This window comes from Fringilla coelebs, assembly GCF_963513975.1.
Source record: "Fringilla coelebs genome assembly, chromosome: 12".
NCBI classification, from domain to species: Eukaryota; Metazoa; Chordata; class Aves; order Passeriformes; family Fringillidae; genus Fringilla; species Fringilla coelebs.
In genome coordinates this window covers 1,913,508-1,929,001 of record NC_140038.1, presented here as the reverse complement: position 1 = coordinate 1,929,001, position 15,494 = coordinate 1,913,508, and positions in this window count along the sequence as shown.

The following is a 15,494-nucleotide window of genomic DNA, read 5'->3' as shown; positions in this document are numbered from 1 at the left end:
CTTCACGTTTCAGCAGCTAGCACGCTCTCCGTGTGCAGGAGAAGCGGTTGAGGCTTCCTTGCCGGAGAAGCAGCACCTTCGCCGGCAGAGAGCATCCTGCCGGCCGCGGTGCGCTCCGGAGCGGGGGCTTGTGCCGAAAGAGGCCGGCAACAGGCGCTTACCTTCGGACAGCTCCGGATGCCCGTCTAATGCGTCTCTTGTCGCCTACACGGCAGGGAAAAGCTTTTCCACTCTGTCTAGGAAGGAGAAAGTGTGCCAGCACAGCAAATGCCTCCCGGACTTTCCCTGCAATTCAGCAAGTGCTTTGCAGCTTGAAACTGGAAGGAAAGCCTCAGATTTAGCAGCCAGAGCTTCAGGAGGAGCAGCAGCGAGCACAGCATCGCTTTTGCAGCAGCTCCTTCCATGTGCATGTTTTTGGGAGTGGAAAGGCTTGCAGAGTGTTGAAGTAGCTTTTTCTCTCCGCTGGAAAGCTGCACGCTCAGTGCCAGTGTTCTGCAGCTTCTTTCTTCACGTTTCAGCAGCTAGCACGCTCTCCGTGTGCAGGAGAAGCGGCTGAGGCTTCCTTGCCGGAGAAGCGGCACCTTCGCCGGCAGAGAGCCTCCTGCCGGCCGCGGTGCGCTCCGGAGCGGGGGCTTGTGCCGAAAGAGGCCGGGAACAGGCGCTTACCTTCGGACAGCTCCGGATGCCCGTCTAATGCGTCTCTTGTCGCCTACACGGCAGGGAAAAGCTTTTCCACTCTGTCTAGGAAGGAGAAAGTGTGCCAGCACAGCAAATGCCTCCCGGACTTTCCCTGCAATTCAGCAAGTGCTTTGCAGCTTGAAATTGGAAGGAAAGCCTCAGATTTAGCAGCCAGAGCTTCAGGAGGAGCAGCAGCGAGCACAGCATCGCTTTTGCAGCAGCTCCTTCCATGTGCATGTTTTTGGGAGTGGAAAGGCTTGCAGAGTGTTCAAGTAGCTTTTTCTCTCCGCTGGAAAGCTGCACGCTCAGTGCCAGTGTTCTGCAGCTTCTTTCTTCACGTTTCAGCAGCTAGCACGCTCTCCGTGTGCAGGAGAAGCGGCTGAGGCTTCCTTGCCGGAGAAGCGGCACCTTCGCCGGCAGAGAGCCTCCTGCCGGCCGCGGTGCGCTCCGGAGCGGGGGCTTGTGCCGAAAGAGGCCGGGAACAGGCGCTTACCTTCGGACAGCTCCGGATGCCCGTCTAATGCATCTCTTGTCGCCTAGACGGCAGGGAAAAGCTTTTCCACTCTGTCTAGGAAGGAGAAAGTGTGCCAGCACAGCAAATGCCTCCCGGACTTTCCCTGCAATTCAGCAAGTGCTTTGCAGCTTGAAATTGGAAGGAAAGCCTCAGATTTAGCAGCCAGAGCTTCAGGAGGAGCAGCAGCGAGCACAGCATCGCTTTTGCAGCAGCTCCTTCCATGTGCATGTTTTTGGGAGTGGAAAGGCTTGCAGAGTGTTCAAGTAGCTTTTTCTCTCCGCTGGAAAGCTACACGCTCAGTGCCAGTGTTCTGCAGCTTCTTTCTTCACGTTTCAGCAGCTAGCACGCTCTCCGTGTGCAGGAGAAGCGGCTGAGGCTTCCTTGCCGGAGAAGCGGCACCTTCGCCGGCAGAGAGCCTCCAGCCGGCCGCGGTGCGCTCCGGAGCGGGGGCTTGTGCCGAAAGAGGCCGGGAACAGGCGCTTACCTTTGGACAGCTGCGGATGCCCGTCTAATGCATCTCTTGTCGCCTAGACGGCAGGGAAAAGCTTTTCCACTCTGTCTAGGAAGGAGAAAGTGTGCCAGCACAGCAAATGCCTCCCGGACTTTCCCTGCAATTCAGCAAGTGCTTTGCAGCTTGAAATTGGAAGGAAAGCCTCAGATTTAGCAGCCAGAGCTTCAGGAGGAGCAGCAGCGAGCACAGCATCGCTTTTGCAGCAGCTCCTTCCATGTGCATGTTTTTGGGAGTGGAAAGGCTTGCAGAGTGTTCAAGTAGCTTTTTCTCTCCGCTGGAAAGCTGCACGCTCAGTGCCAGTGTTCTGCAGCTTCTTTCTTCACGTTTCAGCAGCTAGCACGCTCTCCGTGTGCAGGAGAAGCGGCTGAGGCTTCCTTGCCGGAGAAGCGGCACCTTCGCCGGCAGAGAGCATCCTGCCGGCCGCGGTGCGCTCCGGAGCAAGGGCTTGTGCCGAAAGAGGCCGGGAACAGGCGCTTACCTTCGGACAGCTCCGGATGCCCGTCTAATGCGTCTCTTGTCGCCTACACGGCAGGGAAAAGCTTTTCCACTCTGTCTAGGAAGGAGAAAGTGTGCCAGCACAGCAAATGCCTCCCGGACTTTCCCTGCAATTCAGCAAGTGCTTTGCAGCTTGAAACTGGAAGGAAAGCCTCAGATTTAGCAGCCAGAGCTTCAGGAGGAGCAGCAGCGAGCACAGCATCGCTTTTGCAGCAGCTCCTTCCATGTGCATGTTTTTGGGAGTGGAAAGGCTTGCAGAGTGTTCAAGTAGCTTTTTCTCTCCGCTGGAAAGCTGCACGCTCAGTGCCAGTGTTCTGCAGCTTCTTTCTTCACGTTTCAGCAGCTAGCACGCTCTCCGTGTGCAGGAGAAGCGGGAGAGGCTTCCTTGCCGGAGAAGCGGCACCTTCGCCGGCAGAGAGCCTCCTGCCGGCCGCGGTGCGCTCCGGAGCGGGGGCTTGTGCCGAAAGAGGCCGGGAACAGGCGCTTACCTTCGGACAGCTCCGGATGCCCGTCTAATGCGTCTCTTGTCGCCTAGACGGCAGGGAAAAGCTTTTCCACTCTGTCTAGGAAGGAGAAAGTGTGCCAGCACAGCAAATGCCTCCCGGACTTTCCCTGCAATTCAGCAAGTGCTTTGCAGCTTGAAATTGGAAGGAAAGCCTCAGATTTAGCAGCCAGAGCTTCAGGAGGAGCAGCAGCGAGCACAGCATCGCTTTTGCAGCAGCTCCTTCCATGTGCATGTTTTTGGGAGTTGAAAGGCTTGCAGAGTGTTCAAGTAGCTTTTTCTCTCCGCTGGAAAGCTGCACGCTCAGTGCCAGTGTTCTGCAGCTTCTTTCTTCACGTTTCAGCAGCTAGCACGCTCTCCGTGTGCAGGAGAAGCGGCTGAGGCTTCCTTGCCGGAGAAGCGGCACCTTCGCCGGCAGAGAGCATCCTGCCGGCCGTGGTGCGCTCCGGAGCGGGGGCTTGTGCCGAAAGAGGCCGGGAACAGGCGCTTACCTTCGGACAGCTCCGGATGCCCGTCTAATGCATCTCTTGTCGCCTAGACGGCAGGGAAAAGCTTTTCCACTCTGTCTAGGAAGGAGAAAGTGTGCCAGCACAGCAAATGCCTCCCGGACTTTCCCTGCAATTCAGCAAGTGCTTTGCAGCTTGAAATTGGAAGGAAAGCCTCAGATTTAGCAGCCAGAGCTTCAGGAGGAGCAGCAGCGAGCACAGCATCGCTTTTGCAGCAGCTCCTTCCATGTGCATGTTTTTGGGAGTGGAAAGGCTTGCAGAGTGTTCAAGTAGCTTTTTCTCTCCGCTGGAAAGCTGCACGCTCAGTGCCAGTGTTCTGCAGCTTCTTTCTTCACGTTTCAGCAGCTAGCACGCTCTCCGTGTGCAGGAGAAGCGGCTGAGGCTTCCTTGCCGGAGAAGCGGCACCTTCGCCGGCAGAGAGCATCCTGCCGGCCGCGGTGCGCTCCGGAGCGGGGGCTTGTGCCGAAAGAGGCTGGGAACAGGCGCTTACCTTCAGACAGCTCCGGATGCCCGTCTAATGCATCTCTTGTCGCCTACACGGCAGGGAAAAGCTTTTCCACTCTGTCTAGGAAGGAGAAAGTGTGCCAGCACAGCAAATGCCTCCCGGACTTTCCCTGCAATTCAGCAAGTGCTTTGCAGCTTGAAACTGGAAGGAAAGCCTCAGATTTAGCAGCCAGAGCTTCAGGAGGAGCAGCAGCGAGCACAGCATCGCTTTTGCAGCAGCTCCTTCCATGTGCATGTTTTTGGGAGTGGAAAGGCTTGCAGAGTGTTCAAGTAGCTTTTTCTCTCCGCTGGAAAGCTGCACGCTCAGTGCCAGTGTTCTGCAGCTTCTTTCTTCACGTTTCAGCAGCTAGCACGCTCTCCGTGTGCAGGAGAAGCGGCTGAGGCTTCCTTGCCGGAGAAGCGGCACCTTCGCCGGCAGAGAGCCTCCTGCCGGCCGCGGTGCGCTCCGGAGCGGGGGCTTGTGCCGAAAGAGGCCGGGAACAGGCACTTACCTTCGGACAGCTCCGGATGCCCGTCTAATGCGTCTCTTGTCGCCTACACGGCAGGGAAAAGCTTTTCCACTCTGTCTAGGAAGGAGAAAGTGTGCCAGCACAGCAAATGCCTCCCGGACTTTCCCTGCAATTCAGCAAGTGCTTTGCAGCTTGAAATTGGAAGGAAAGCCTCAGATTTAGCAGCCAGAGCTTCAGGAGGAGCAGCAGCGAGCACAGCATCGCTTTTGCAGCAGCTCCTTCCATGTGCATGTTTTTGGGAGTGGAAAGGCTTGCAGAGTGTTCAAGTAGCTTTTTCTCTCCGCTGGAAAGCTGCACGCTCAGTGCCAGTGTTCTGCAGCTTCTTTCTTCACGTTTCAGCAGCTAGCACGCTCTCCGTGTGCAGGAGAAGCGGCTGAGGCTTCCCTGCCGGAGAAGCGGCACCTTCGCCGGCAGAGAGCATCCTGCCGGCCGCGGTGCGCTCCGGAGCGGGGGCTTGTGCCGAAAGAGGCCGGGAACAGGCGCTTACCTTCGGACAGCTGCGGATGCCCGTGTAATGCGTCTCTTGTCGCCTAGACGGCAGGGAAAAGCTTTTCCACTCTGTCTAGGAAGGAGAAAGTGTGCCAGCACAGCAAATGCCTCCCGGACTTTCCCTGCAATTCAGCAAGTGCTTTGCAGCTTGAAATTGGAAGGAAAGCCTCAGATTTAGCAGCCAGAGCTTCAGGAGGAGCAGCAGCGAGCACAGCAACGCTTTTGCAGCAGCTCCTTCCATGTGCATGTTTTTGGGAGTGGAAAGGCTTGCAGAGTGTTCAAGTAGCTTTTTCTCTCCGCTGGAAAGCTGCACGCTCAGTGCCAGTGTTCTGCAGCTTCTTTCTTCACGTTTCAGCAGCTAGCACGCTCTCCGTGTGCAGGAGAAGCGGCTGAGGCTTCCTTGCCGGAGAAGCGGCACCTTCGCCGGCAGAGAGCATCCTGCCGGCCGCGGTGCGCTCCGGAGCGGGGGCTTGTGCCGAAAGAGGCCGGCAACAGGTGCTTACCTTCGGACAGCTCCGGATGCCCGTCTAATGCGTCTCTTGTCGCCTACACGGCAGGGAAAAGCTTTTCCACTCTGTCTAGGAAGGAGAAAGTGTGTCAGCACAGCAAATGCCTCCCGGACTTTCCCTGCAATTCAGCAAGTGCTTTGCAGCTTGAAATTGGAAGGAAAGCCTCAGATTTAGCAGCCAGAGCTTCAGGAGGAGCAGCAGCGAGCACAGCATCGCTTTTGCAGCAGCTCCTTCCATGTGCATGTTTTTGGGAGTGGAAAGGCTTGCAGAGTGTTCAAGTAGCTTTTTCTCTCCGCTGGAAAGCTGCACGCTCAGTGCCAGTGTTCTGCAGCTTCTTTCTTCACGTTTCAGCAGCTAGCACGCTCTCCGTGTGCAGGAGAAGCGGCTGAGGCTTCCTTGCCGGAGAAGCGGCACCTTCGCTGGCAGAGAGCATCCTGCCGGCCGCAGTGCGCTCCGGAGCGGGGGCTTGTGCCGAAAGAGGCCGGGAACAGGCGCTTACCTTCGGACAGCTCCGGATGCCCGTCTAATGCGTCTCTTGTCGCCTACACGGCAGGGAAAAGCTTTTCCACTCTGTCTAGGAAGGAGAAAGTGTGCCAGCACAGCAAATGCCTCCCGGACTTTCCCTGCAATTCAGCAAGTGCTTTGCAGCTTGAAATTGGAAGGAAAGCCTCAGATTTAGCAGCCAGAGCTTCAGGAGGAGCAGCAGCGAGCACAGCATCGCTTTTGCAGCAGCTCCTTCCATGTGCATGTTTTTGGGAGTGGAAAGGCTTGCAGAGTGTTCAAGTAGCTTTTTCTCTCCGCTGGAAAGCTGCACGCTCAGTGCCAGTGTTCTGCAGCTTCTTTCTTCACGTTTCAGCAGCTAGCACGCTCTCCGTGTGCAGGAGAAGCGGCTGAGGCTTCCTTGCCGGAGAAGCGGCACCTTCGCCGGCAGAGAGCCTCCTGCCGGCCGCGGTGCGCTCCGGAGCGGGGGCTTGTGCCGAAAGAGGCCGGCAACAGGCGCTTACCTTCGGACAGCTCCGGATGCCCGTCTAATGCGTCTCTTGTCGCCTACACGGCAGGGAAAAGCTTTTCCACTCTGTCTAGGAAGGAGAAAGTGTGCCAGCACAGCAAATGCCTCCCGGACTTTCCCTGCAATTCAGCAAGTGCTTTGCAGCTTGAAATTGGAAGGAAAGCCTCAGATTTAGCAGCCAGAGCTTCAGGAGGAGCAGCAGCGAGCACAGCATCGCTTTTGCAGCAGCTCCTTCCATGTGCATGTTTTTGGGAGTGGAAAGGCTTGCAGAGTGTTCAAGTAGCTTTTTCTCTCCGCTGGAAAGCTGCACGCTCAGTGCCAGTGTTCTGCAGCTTCTTTCTTCACGTTTCAGCAGCTAGCACGCTCTCCGTGTGCAGGAGAAGCGGCTGAGGCTTCCTTGCCGGAGAAGCGGCACCTTCGCCGGCAGAGAGCATCCTGCCGGCCGCGGTGCGCTCCGGAGCGGGGGCTTGTGCCGAAAGAGGCCGGGAACAGGCGCTTACCTTCGGACAGCTCCGGATGCCCGTCTAATGCGTCTCTTGTCGCCTACACGGCAGGGAAAAGCTTTTCCACTCTGTCTAGGAAGGAGAAAGTGTGCCAGCACAGCAAATGCCTCCCGGACTTTCCCTGCAATTCAGCAAGTGCTTTGCAGCTTGAAACTGGAAGGAAAGCCTCAGATTTAGCAGCCAGAGCTTCAGGAGGAGCAGCAGCGAGCACAGCATCGCTTTTGCAGCAGCTCCTTCCATGTGCATGTTTTTGGGAGTGGAAAGGCTTGCAGAGTGTTCAAGTAGCTTTTTCTCTCCGCTGGAAAGCTGCACGCTCAGTGCCAGTGTTCTGCAGCTTCTTTCTTCACGTTTCAGCAGCTAGCACGCTCTCCGTGTGCAGGAGAAGCGGCTGAGGCTTCCTTGCCGGAGAAGCGGCACCTTCGCCGGCAGAGAGCCTCCTGCCGGCCGCGGTGCGCTCCGGAGCGGGGGCTTGTGCCGAAAGAGGCCGGGAACAGGCGCTTACCTTCGGACAGCTCCGGATGCCCGTCTAATGCGTCTCTTGTCGCCTACACGGCAGGGAAAAGCTTTTCCACTCTGTCTAGGAAGGAGAAAGTGTGCCAGCACAGCAAATGCCTCCCGGACTTTCCCTGCAATTCAGCAAGTGCTTTGCAGCTTGAAATTGGAAGGAAAGCCTTAGATTTAGCAGCCAGAGCTTCAGGAGGAGCAGCAGCGAGCACAGCATCGCTTTTGCAGAAGCTCCTTCCATGTGCATGTTTTTGGGAGTGGAAAGGCTTGCAGAGTGTTCAAGTAGCTTTTTCTCTCCGCTGGAAAGCTGCACGCTCAGTGCCAGTGTTCTGCAGCTTCTTTCTTCACGTTTCAGCAGCTAGCACGCTCTCCGTGTGCAGGAGAAGCGGCTGAGGCTTCCTTGCCGGAGAAGCGGCACCTTCGCCGGCAGAGAGCCTCCGGCCGGCCGTGGTGCGCTCCGGAGCGGGGGCTTGTGCCGAAAGAGGCCGGGAACAGGCGCTTACCTTCGGACAGCTCTGGATGCCCGTCTAATACGTCTCTTGTTGCCTACACGGCAGGGAAAAGCTTTTCCACTCTGTCTAGGAAGGAGAAAGTGTGCCAGCACAGCAAATGCCTCCCGGACTTTCCCTGCAATTCAGCAAGTGCTTTGCAGCTTGAAATTGGAAGGAAAGCCTCAGATTTAGCAGCCAGAGCTTCAGGAGGAGCAGCAGCGAGCACAGCATCGCTTTTGCAGCAGCTCCTTCCATGTGCATGTTTTTGGGAGTGGAAAGGCTTGCAGAGTGTTCAAGTAGCTTTTTCTCTCCGCTGGAAAGCTGCACGCTCAGTGCCAGTGTTCTGCAGCTTCTTTCTTCACGTTTCAGCAGCTAGCACGCTCTCCGTGTGCAGGAGAAGCGGCTGAGGCTTCCTTGCCGGAGAAGCGGCACCTTCGCCGGCAGAGAGCATCCTGCCGGCCGCGGTGCGCTCCGGAGCGGGGGCTTGTGCCGAAAGAGGCCGGGAACAGGCGCTTACCTTCGGACAGCTCCGGATGCCCGTCTAATGCGTCTCTTGTCGCCTACACGGCAGGGAAAAGCTTTTCCACTCTGTCTAGGAAGGAGAAAGTGTGCCAGCACAGCAAATGCCTCCCGGACTTTCCCTGCAATTCAGCAAGTGCTTTGCAGCTTGAAACTGGAAGGAAAGCCTCAGATTTAGCAGCCAGAGCTTCAGGAGGAGCAGCAGCGAGCACAGCATCGCTTTTGCAGCAGCTCCTTCCATGTGCATGTTTTTGGGAGTGGAAAGGCTTGCAGAGTGTTCAAGTAGCTTTTTCTCTCCGCTGGAAAGCTGCACGCTCAGTGCCAGTGTTCTGCAGCTTCTTTCTTCACGTTTCAGCAGCTAGCACGCTCTCCGTGTGCAGGAGAAGCGGCTGAGGCTTCCTTGCCGGAGAAGCGGCACCTTCGCCGGCAGAGAGCCTCCTGCCGGCCGCGGTGCGCTCCGGAGCGGGGGCTTGTGCCGAAAGAGGCCGGCAACAGGCGCTTACCTTCGGACAGCTCCGGATGCCCGTCTAATGCGTCTCTTGTCGCCTACACGGCAGGGAAAAGCTTTTCCACTCTGTCTAGGAAGGAGAAAGTGTGCCAGCACAGCAAATGCCTCCCGGACTTTCCCTGCAATTCAGCAAGTGCTTTGCAGCTTGAAATTGGAAGGAAAGCCTCAGATTTAGCAGCCAGAGCTTCAGGAGGAGCAGCAGCGAGCACAGCATCGCTTTTGCAGCAGCTCCTTCCATGTGCATGTTTTTGGGAGTGGAAAGGCTTGCAGAGTGTTCAAGTAGCTTTTTCTCTCCGCTGGAAAGCTGCACGCTCAGTGCCAGTGTTCTGCAGCTTCTTTCTTCACGTTTCAGCAGCTAGCACGCTCTCCGTGTGCAGGAGAAGCGGCTGAGGCTTCCTTGCCGGAGAAGCGGCACCTTCGCCGGCAGAGAGCATCCTGCCGGCCGCGGTGCGCTCCGGAGCGGGGGCTTGTGCCGAAAGAGGCCGGGAACAGGCGCTTACCTTCGGACAGCTCCGGATGCCCGTCTAATGCGTCTCTTGTCGCCTACACGGCAGGGAAAAGCTTTTCCACTCTGTCTAGGAAGGAGAAAGTGTGCCAGCACAGCAAATGCCTCCCGGACTTTCCCTGCAATTCAGCAAGTGCTTTGCAGCTTGAAACTGGAAGGAAAGCCTCAGATTTAGCAGCCAGAGCTTCAGGAGGAGCAGCAGCGAGCACAGCATCGCTTTTGCAGCAGCTCCTTCCATGTGCATGTTTTTGGGAGTGGAAAGGCTTGCAGAGTGTTCAAGTAGCTTTTTCTCTCCGCTGGAAAGCTGCACGCTCAGTGCCAGTGTTCTGCAGCTTCTTTCTTCACGTTTCAGCAGCTAGCACGCTCTCCGTGTGCAGGAGAAGCGGCTGAGGCTTCCTTGCCGGAGAAGCGGCACCTTCGCCGGCAGAGAGCCTCCTGCCGGCCGCGGTGCGCTCCGGAGCGGGGGCTTGTGCCGAAAGAGGCCGGGAACAGGCGCTTACCTTCGGACAGCTCCGGATGCCCGTCTAATGCGTCTCTTGTCGCCTACACGGCAGGGAAAAGCTTTTCCACTCTGTCTAGGAAGGAGAAAGTGTGCCAGCACAGCAAATGCCTCCCGGACTTTCCCTGCAATTCAGCAAGTGCTTTGCAGCTTGAAATTGGAAGGAAAGCCTTAGATTTAGCAGCCAGAGCTTCAGGAGGAGCAGCAGCGAGCACAGCATCGCTTTTGCAGAAGCTCCTTCCATGTGCATGTTTTTGGGAGTGGAAAGGCTTGCAGAGTGTTCAAGTAGCTTTTTCTCTCCGCTGGAAAGCTGCACGCTCAGTGCCAGTGTTCTGCAGCTTCTTTCTTCACGTTTCAGCAGCTAGCACGCTCTCCGTGTGCAGAAGAAGCGGCTGAGGCTTCCTTGCCGGAGAAGCGGCTTTTTCGCCGGCAGAGAGCCTCCGGCCGGCCGTGGTGCGCTCCGGAGCGGGGGCTTGTGCCGAAAGAGGCCGGGAACAGGCGCTTACCTTCGGACAGCTCCGGATGCCCGTCTAATACGTCTCTTGTTGCCTACACGGCAGGGAAAAGCTTTTCCACTCTGTCTAGGAAGGAGAAAGTGTGCCAGCACAGCAAATGCCTCCCGGACTTTCCCTGCAATTCAGCAAGTGCTTTGCAGCTTGAAATTGGAAGGAAAGCCTCAGATTTAGCAGCCAGAGCTTCAGGAGGAGCAGCAGCGAGCACAGCATCGCTTTTGCAGCAGCTCCTTCCATGTGCATGTTTTTGGGAGTGGAAAGGCTTGCAGAGTGTTCAAGTAGCTTTTTCTCTCCGCTGGAAAGCTGCACGCTCAGTGCCAGTGTTCTGCAGCTTCTTTCTTCACGTTTCAGCAGCTAGCACGCTCTCCGTGTGCAGGAGAAGCGGCTGAGGCTTCCTTGCCGGAGAAGCGGCACCTTCGCCGGCAGAGAGCATCCTGCCGGCCGCGGTGCGCTCCGGAGCGGGGGCTTGTGCCGAAAGAGGCCGGCAACAGGCGCTTACCTTCGGACAGCTCCGGATGCCCGTCTAATGCGTCTCTTGTCGCCTACACGGCAGGGAAAAGCTTTTCCACTCTGTCTAGGAAGGAGAAAGTGTGCCAGCACAGCAAATGCCTCCCGGACTTTCCCTGCAATTCAGCAAGTGCTTTGCAGCTTGAAATTGGAAGGAAAGCCTCAGATTTAGCAGCCAGAGCTTCAGGAGGAGTAGCAGCGAGCACAGCATCGCTTTTGCAGCAGCTCCTTCCATGTGCATGTTTTTGGGAGTGGAAAGGCTTGCAGAGTGTTCAAGTAGCTTTTTCTCTCCGCTGGAAAGCTGCACGCTCAGTGCCAGTGTTCTGCAGCTTCTTTCTTCACGTTTCAGCAGCTAGCATGCTCTCCGTGTGCAGGAGAAGCAGCTGAGGCTTCCTTGCCGGAGAAGCGGCACCTTCGCCGGCAGAGAGCATCCTGCCGGCCGCGGTGCGCTCCGGAGCGGGGGCTTGTGCCGAAAGAGGCCGGGAACAGGCGCTTACCTTCGGACAGCTCCGGATGCCCGTCTAATGCGTCTCTTGTCGCCTACACGGCAGGGAAAAGCTTTTCCACTCTGTCTAGGAAGGAGAAAGTGTGTCAGCACAGCAAATACCTCCCGGACTTTCCCTGCAATTCAGCAAGTGCTTTGCAGCTTGAAATTGGAAGGAAAGCCTCAGATTTAGCAGCCAGAGCTTCAGGAGGAGCAGCAGCGAGCACAGCATCGCTTTTGCAGCAGCTCCTTCCATGTGCATGTTTTTGGGAGTGGAAAGGCTTGCAGAGTGTTCAAGTAGCTTTTTCTCTCCGCTGGAAAGCTGCACGCTCAGTGCCAGTGTTCTGCAGCTTCTTTCTTCACGTTTCAGCAGCTAGCACGCTCTCCGTGTGCAGGAGAAGCGGCTGAGGCTTCCTTGCCGGAGAAGCGGCACCTTCGCTGGCAGAGAGCATCCTGCCGGCCGCGGTGCGCTCCGGAGCGGGGGCTTGTGCCGAAAGAGGCCGGGAACAGGCGCTTACCTTCGGACAGCTCCGGATGCCCGTCTAATGCGTCTCTTGTCGCCTACACGGCAGGGAAAAGCTTTTCCACTCTGTCTAGGAAGGAGAAAGTGTGCCAGCACAGCAAATGCCTCCCGGACTTTCCCTGCAATTCAGCAAGTGCTTTGCAGCTTGAAATTGGAAGGAAAGCCTCAGATTTAGCAGCCAGAGCTTCAGGAGGAGCAGCAGCGAGCACAGCATCGCTTTTGCAGCAGCTCCTTCCATGTGCATGTTTTTGGGAGTTGGAAGGCTTGCAGAGTGTTCAAGTAGCTTTTTCTCTCCGCTGGAAAGCTGCACGCTCAGTGCCAGTGTTCTGCAGCTTCTTTCTTCACGTTTCAGCAGCTAGCGCGCTCTCCGTGTGCAGGAGAAGCGGCTGAGGCTTCCTTGCCGGAGAAGCGGCACCTTCGCCGGCAGAGAGCATCCTGCCGGCCGCGGTGCGCTCCTGAGCGGGGGCTTGTGCCGAAAGAGGCCGGGAACAGGCGCTTACCTTCGGACAGCTCCGGATGCCCGTCTAATGCGTCTCTTGTCGCCTACACGGCAGGGAAAAGCTTTTCCACTCTGTCTAGGAAGGAGAAAGTGTGCCAGCACAGCAAATGCCTCCCGGACTTTCCCTGCAATTCAGCAAGTGCTTTGCAGCTTGAAATTGGAAGGAAAGCCTCAGATTTAGCAGCCAGAGCTTCAGGAGGAGCAGCAGCGAGCACAGCATCGCTTTTGCAGCAGCTCCTTCCATGTGCATGTTTTTGGGAGTGGAAAGGCTTGCAGAGTGTTCAAGTAGCTTTTTCTCTCCGCTGGAAAGCTGCACGCTCAGTGCCAGTGTTCTGCAGCTTCTTTCTTCACGTTTCAGCAGCTAGCACGCTCTCCGTGTGCAGGAGAAGCGGTTGAGGCTTCCTTGCTGGAGAAGCAGCACCTTCGCCGGCAGAGAGCATCCTGCCGGCCGCGGTGCGCTCCGGAGCGGGGGCTTGTGCCGAAAGAGGCCGGCAACAGGCGCTTACCTTCGGACAGCTCCGGATGCCCGTCTAATGCGTCTCTTGTCGCCTAGACGGCAGGGAAAAGCTTTTCCACTCTGTCTAGGAAGGAGAAAGTGTGCCAGCACAGCAAATGCCTCCCGGACTTTCCCTGCAATTCAGCAAGTGCTTTGCAGCTTGAAACTGGAAGGAAAGCCTCAGATTTAGCAGCCAGAGCTTCAGGAGGAGCAGCAGCGAGCACAGCATCGCTTTTGCAGCAGCTCCTTCCATGTGCATGTTTTTGGGAGTGGAAAGGCTTGCAGAGTGTTCAAGTAGCTTTTTCTCTCCGCTGGAAAGCTGCACGCTCAGTGCCAGTGTTCTGCAGCTTCTTTCTTCACGTTTCAGCAGCTAGCACGCTCTCCGTGTGCAGGAGAAGCGGCTGAGGCTTCCTTGCCGGAGAAGCGGCACCTTCGCCGGCAGAGAGCCTCCTGCCGGCCGCGGTGCGCTCCGGAGCGGGGGCTTGTGCCGAAAGAGGCCGGCAACAGGCGCTTACCTTCGGACAGCTCCGGATGCCCGTCTAATGCGTCTCTTGTCGCCTAGACGGCAGGGAAAAGCTTTTCCACTCTGTCTAGGAAGGAGAAAGTGTGCCAGCACAGCAAATGCCTCCCGGACTTTCCCTGCAATTCAGCAAGTGCTTTGCAGCTTGAAATTGGAAGGAAAGCCTCAGATTTAGCAGCCAGAGCTTCAGGAGGAGCAGCAGCGAGCACAGCATCGCTTTTGCAGAAGCTCCTTCCATGTGCATGTTTTTGGGAGTGGAAAGGCTTGCAGAGTGTTCAAGTAGCTTTTTCTCTCCGCTGGAAAGCTGCACGCTCAGTGCCAGTGTTCTGCAGCTTCTTTCTTCACGTTTCAGCAGCTAGCACGCTCTCCGTGTGCAGGAGAAGCGGCTGAGGCTTCCTTGCCGGAGAAGCGGCACCTTCGCCGGCAGAGAGCATCCTGCCGGCCGCGGTGCGCTCCGGAGCGGGGGCTTGTGCCGAAAGAGGCCGGCAACAGGCGCTTACCTTCGGACAGCTCCGAATGCCCGTCTAATGCGTCTCTTGTCGCCTACACGGCAGGGAAAAGCTTTTCCACTCTGTCTAGGAAGGAGAAAGGGTGCCAGCACAGCAAATGCCTCCCGGACTTTCCCTGCAATTCAGCAAGTGCTTTGCAGCTTGAAACTGGAAGGAAAGCCTCAGATTTAGCAGCCAGAGCTTCAGGAGGAGCAGCAGCGAGCACAGCATCGCTTTTGCAGCAGCTCCTTCCATGTGCATGTTTTTGGGAGTGGAAAGGCTTGCAGAGTGTTCAAGTAGCTTTTTCTCTCCGCTGGAAAGCTGCACGCTCAGTGCCAGTGTTCTGCAGCTTCTTTCTTCACGTTTCAGCAGCTAGCACGCTCTCCGTGTGCAGGAGAAGCGGCTGAGGCTTCCTTGCCGGAGAAGCGGCACCTTCGCCGGCAGAGAGCCTCCTGCCGGCCGCGGTGCGCTCCGGAGCGGGGGCTTGTGCCGAAAGAGGCCGGCAACAGGCGCTTACCTTCGGACAGCTCCGGATGCCCGTCTAATGCGTCTCTTGTCGCCTACACGGCAGGGAAAAGCTTTTCCACTCTGTCTAGGAAGGAGAAAGTGTGCCAGCACAGCAAATGCCTCCCGGACTTTCCCTGCAATTCAGCAAGTGCTTTGCAGCTTGAAATTGGAAGGAAAGCCTCAGATTTAGCAGCCAGAGCTTCAGGAGGAGCAGCAGCGAGCACAGCATCGCTTTTGCAGCAGCTCCTTCCATGTGCATGTTTTTGGGAGTGGAAAGGCTTGCAGAGTGTTCAAGTAGCTTTTTCTCTCCGCTGGAAAGCTGCACGCTCAGTGCCAGTGTTCTGCAGCTTCTTTCTTCACGTTTCAGCAGCTAGCACGCTCTCCGTGTGCGGGAGAAGCGGCTGAGGCTTCCTTGCCGGAGAAGCGGCACCTTCGCCGGCAGAGAGCCTCCTGCCGGCCGCGGTGCGCTCCGGAGCGGGGGCTTGTGCCGAAAGAGGCCGGGAACAGGCGCTTACCTTCGGACAGCTCCGGATGCCCGTCTAATGCGTCTCTTGTCGCCTACACGGCAGGGAAAAGCTTTTCCACTCTGTCTAGGAAGGAGAAAGTGTGCCAGCACAGCAAATGCCTCCCGGACTTTCCCTGCAATTCAGCAAGTGCTTTGCAGCTTGAAATTGGAAGGAATGCCTCAGATTTAGCAGCCAGAGCTTCAGGAGGAGCAGCAGCGAGCACAGCATCGCTTTTGCAGCAGCTCCTTCCATGTGCATGTTTTTGGGAGTGGAAAGGCTTGCAGAGTGTTCAAGTAGCTTTTTCTCTCCGCTGGAAAGCTGCACGCTCAGTGCCAGTGTTCTGCAGCTTCTTTCTTCACGTTTCAGCAGCTAGCACGCTCTCCGTGTGCAGGAGAAGCGGCTGAGGCTTCCTTGCCGGAGAAGCGGCACCTTCGCCGGCAGAGAGCATCCTGCCGGCCGCGGTGCGCTCCGGAGCGGGGGCTTGTGCCGAAAGAGGCCGGCAACAGGCGCTTACCTTCGGACAGCTCCGGATGCCCGTCTAATGCGTCTCTTGTCGCCTACACGGCAGGGAAAAGCTTTTCCACTCTGTCTAGGAAGGAGAAAGTGTGCCAGCACAGCAAATGCCTCCCGGACTTTCCCTGCAATTCAGCAAGTGCTTTGCAGCTTGAAATTGGAAGGAAAGCCTCAGATTTAGCAG